A 4,556-nucleotide genomic window follows, 5' to 3' on the forward strand; every position below is an offset into this window, starting at 1 on the left:
TTTTTATTTAAAGTTAGTGTTACAGAGAGAAGGAGAGATAGAGAGATCCTCTATCCACTGGTTCACTCCCCAGATGACCACAGTGACCAGGGCTGGGCCTATCCGAAGCCAGGAGCCAGGAGCTTCTTTGAGTCTCCCACATGGGTACAAGCACCCAGGCATTTGGGCCATCTTCCACTGCTTTCCCACACGCATTATCAGGGAGCTGGATCCTAGCAGAGCAGCTGGGACCTTAACCGGCCCTCCAATAAGTAATGCTAGCATTGCAGAAGCCAACTTAACCCAGTGTGCCGCAATGACAGCCCAAATATTTATTGACTTATTTGTTTCCATTTTATTTGAAAAGCAGAGATTTTCCATGTACTGGTTTACATCCCCATGAGCCTACAACAGCCAGGGCTGGGCCAGACCAAGGCCAGGGGCCCTGAACTCAACGCAGGTCCCCAACACGGGCGGCAGGAACCCCTGCCTCCCAGGGTGCTCACCAGCAGGAAGCGGGGATCAGCAGCAGGGCTGATCTCTGGCACGGGGTGAGGGGATCCCCAGGTCTCCCAGGATTCATCTCGGTGGCTGCCCACCTCAAGCATGAGGAGGACTGAGCCCAGCTCCGGGCCCGTGGGAGCTGCAGGATCGCACAGGAAGGGCAGCTTCCTCCCGAGAGCACTGGAGCAGCCTCCCCGGGGCAGGCTGGGTGCAGGCTGTGTGTCCCTGGGGGCTAGCGAGGCAGAGAAGACAGGAGAGGGGAGGCCCAGCGTCGGCGTGGAGGGCCACATTCCCGGTCCCCCTGGGCAGATGGCGATGCTGAGGGCCAAGGGCACGGCCTGTGCTGTGGTCACACCTCGGGCTCACACCCAGGCCCCTGCAGGGCTCCAAGGAAGGACTTGTGGGCAGTTGGGGCTCAGCCCAGCAGCTCAGACACACAGGCCCGGGGGCAGAGGGTGCGGCTCAGCCGAGCCCCGGGCATCTGTCAAAGCAGCACTGGGCTCAGCGGCCGGCTGCGTGTCTTCAGCCTGGACAGCCCGGTCCTGCCGCCACACAGCAGTCTGGACTCCCCAGCCGCTCGTCTGCCGGCGGCGTTGCAGGCGTTGGAAGGCGTGGGGCAGGTGCTGTGTGTGTGCGACGTGAGGGAGGGCCAGGCGACGTGGCTGTCAGGGAGCTTCACGGGGAGCGTCCGGCAGGTGTCTCGTGGCCTCACAATGCCCCTGGCAGCTGGGCAGGGCCGGACGGGGAAGCTCAGACAGCAAAGTGGCTGCGGGAGGCGCACGGTGCGGTGCGTTGATGAGGCTGGGGCCTCCTGGTGTGAGGGGAGCCTGGGCCTCTGAGAGCAGCAGGAGGCATCCTCCCCAGCCAGGGCGTGGGGCCGTGGGGCCAGGGAGCCGGGGTGTGGAGACGCGAGGTTGCAGAGCCTGAGTCCCGTTGCTGTGTGGCTGTGGCCAGCTCCTTCTCCTCTCTCTCTCTCCCTCATCCCCCCCAGGAGGGCCTGCATGTGATAGCTGCTGGGTTACTTGTCCAAAGCCTCCGCCCCCAGCGCCCAGGAGACAGGGAGAGAGCTGGGTGCAGGGAGGGTGGACGCTAGGATCCGGGGCCGCGGGGCCTGGCTGGACAGGGGAGATCAAGGAAGAAGCTGGGAGGGGCTGGTAATCACCGCTGCTCTCACGTTTGCCAGCTGGCGTCACCTTGAAGGCCCTGGCCCTGGCCCTGCCTGCAGCTGTGGGCCCAAGGGAGGTGGAGGTGGGGCTCTCCTTGCAGCGTGGACCGGCCTGGGCAGTGCCAGCCCCTCCACTGGGAGACCACCGTGATGCAGAGCCGCGACCCAGGAGCCCCCAAGCCTGGGTTTGAATCGCAGCTGCGATACTCAGTAGGTGCGAGACCCTGGGCGCCTCACCCAAGACAGCCTGAGCCCCGATTTCTGCCTAAGAGGAGGCGCCCATGCGAGGGTGCTGGGCGACGTAAGGCCAGTGAGGACCCAGACCCCCAGCCTCGTGCTCTGAGAGGCAGCAGACCCAGCTCCTGCTGACCCCTTGGATTCAGCCTGGAGCCCGCCCAGAGTGGACACCCCCAGCTCAGCTTGGAGAAAGCTGGCGGAGGCCGAGCAGCGCCCACGGTGCTGCCCCGTTCCTGCACACCGAGCCGGGCTCCTGCCCGGGCCTCGGCTCTGTCTGCCGCGTCAGCCTGCGCACTGGCACGGGAAGCCGAGGGGAGCTCAGGGAAGGCTGCTGGGGGCTGGGGGCCCACCCTGGGGCCTGTTTCTGATTTCTGTTTGCTCCTGTCTGTGGCTGGCAGCTTCTGACGCCAGAGCTGCTAGCTGGGCGGGCCTGGCGGGGTGTGTGTGTGTGCGCGTGTGCATGTGCGTGTCCAGTTCTGGAAATACGTCCTCCGGGGGCAGGGGAGTGTGTGTGTAGGAGGGGGAGAATTAGCGAGCTGCATGGTGTCAGCACTCTCCCGTCACGTGTGTGGCGTGTGCTCCTCGCACACAGGGGCGGGGTGGGGGACTGGCTCAGGCAGGGGAGTAACCGGCCCTGACCGCCTCCCACACTGCCCAGCGTCACCGGGACAGCCTCTGCCGTGCCGGCAGGCGCCCGGGTAGGAAACCCTCACAAACGGCCTTCGGAGGCTGGGGCCCATTCTGCAGAGTGCAGCCCAGAGAGGGAACGGGACGTGCCCAGATCACAGCCTCGGAACTGGCGGAGGCCGGCTGGAAGCCAGGCCAGGGAGGCCCCAGGCAGCATCCTTCCCGCCGAGCAGTGCCCTCAGCCTGTGCTTCCCGCGGCTGCAGTCTCTGCTTCGAACGGGGGCAGAAGACGGGTGAAGCCAGGTCATCGCTGGCCGGCGAGAAAACAGACCACAGGTCGCGAATCTCAGGGCAAGGCTGGCGGCAGACCCTGGCGACGGACTTGGGGGTGGGCAAAGGCTCCAAGTTCCATCCGCTTCATTTCACTTGGAGTCCCAACCCCAAGCTCAGCGGTAAGGGGCGCGCCGTCCTGTACCCTCCTCTCATGGCCGTTCCTATGCCTCACCCGTCGGCCAGCTGAAGCGGGGACTGCTGGGCGTGCCTACCTGCAGGCTTCTGCACCCAACCTGGACGTGGACCTTGGGGCCGAGCCCCAGCCAGCCAGCCTCCCACTCCCTGCGTCAATGCCACCCACAGTGAGGTCGCCCCGATCCCCCGCTGTGATTGGCCTCCCCCGACTCCCAGTCCTTGGTGCCTCGTCCTCTCCTTCTGTCCATCTCATGTTGGCCTTTCCCAGCATGCTGTGAGGCCACCAAACAGGCAGCCAGTGAGTACTGCTAAGTTCTCCATCTGTGCAATGGGGTGACGACCGCTCTCCTGTGAGGAGCAAACCCGACAGTGCCTCTGAGCTGGGGCCTGGGGTGGAGTGTGTGCGCTCCGTGCTGGAGCTGGGGTCTGACACCAGCCCTTCCCTGAGCACTGGGACGGACAGACCCAGGGATGGGGGGAGCAGCTGCCCGGCCACCGTCCTGCGGCTCTGCCAACCCTCTGTCCACTCGCAGTTGAAGTTCAGCTCTGCCGCTGTGACCTGAGACACCTGAGCCTTGGTGACAGTCGCTTCCGAGAGTGCACCTTGCCAGCCTCTGTCCCCAGACTTCAAACCTCAGAAACAGAACTATAAAAGGTTCCCTGAGCAACAACCACGCGCAGCGGGAAGGGAAGCCAGGACGCAGCAGGCCTGGCTAGGGCAGGGCTGGTGCACCCCACTCCTGACGAACGCTCCCGGGGAACTGGGGCCAGCCTGAGCAGCGGCCTTGGGGACACCAGCACTGAGCAATCCAGCAACCAGAGCTCTGCCCTGGGACTCGTCATTTACTCGTGGAAGATGACCACCAACAGAAGACGTTGACAAAACAAGAAAACTCCCGGGTTCCCACCACCAGCACCCTGCTCTCGCGGTGCCTTCATCATGTCCCTGTTGCCGCAGGGTGTCCTCCAGCACTGCCGTCTGGGGACCCTTCATCCGGCAGTCCCTGTCCTCCTAGCGGATGGCACTGTTAGCCATTGCAGTTGCTTTTTTTCCTGGCATCTCAACACCAGCAGGCCGGGTACTTCCAGCTGACAGGGCACAGAGGGGTTAGGGACTCGGCTGGCGAGGAGGAGGTAGGTACCTGGAATGGATGGTCACTGACCCTCAAGCTCCAAGGCCAGCACGCAGAGGGGACGCGTGGGCAGGACAGAAGACGCAGCCCCAACATTCTCATCTCAAAATATTTAATTTTGTTTTGAAAAGGATACATTCCCGGCTTCCCTCCCCACATCGCTCCAACCCACGGGCAGTGACGCACACACGCACACACGCACGTAAGGCCAACGGGCTCCGGCTGCCTCTGCCCTCTCCAGCCAGGAGAAGGGGTCTTTTCCTTGCCTCCTTCCCCCAGACAAGGTAAAGGAGAGGGGCCCGCTGGAATGCCAGCTCCCAGGGGGACGCAGAGCCCCACACGCTCCGTCTCATCACATGCACCTAGAAAAATAAGCCCAAGTGGTGCTCAGGCATCGCCAACGCCCTGCAGTGTCCACCTGGAAGCATCTCTGCCATTTTCTA

Source organism: Lepus europaeus, chromosome 10 (assembly GCF_033115175.1).
Source record: "Lepus europaeus isolate LE1 chromosome 10, mLepTim1.pri, whole genome shotgun sequence".
Taxonomy (NCBI): Eukaryota; Metazoa; Chordata; class Mammalia; order Lagomorpha; family Leporidae; genus Lepus; species Lepus europaeus.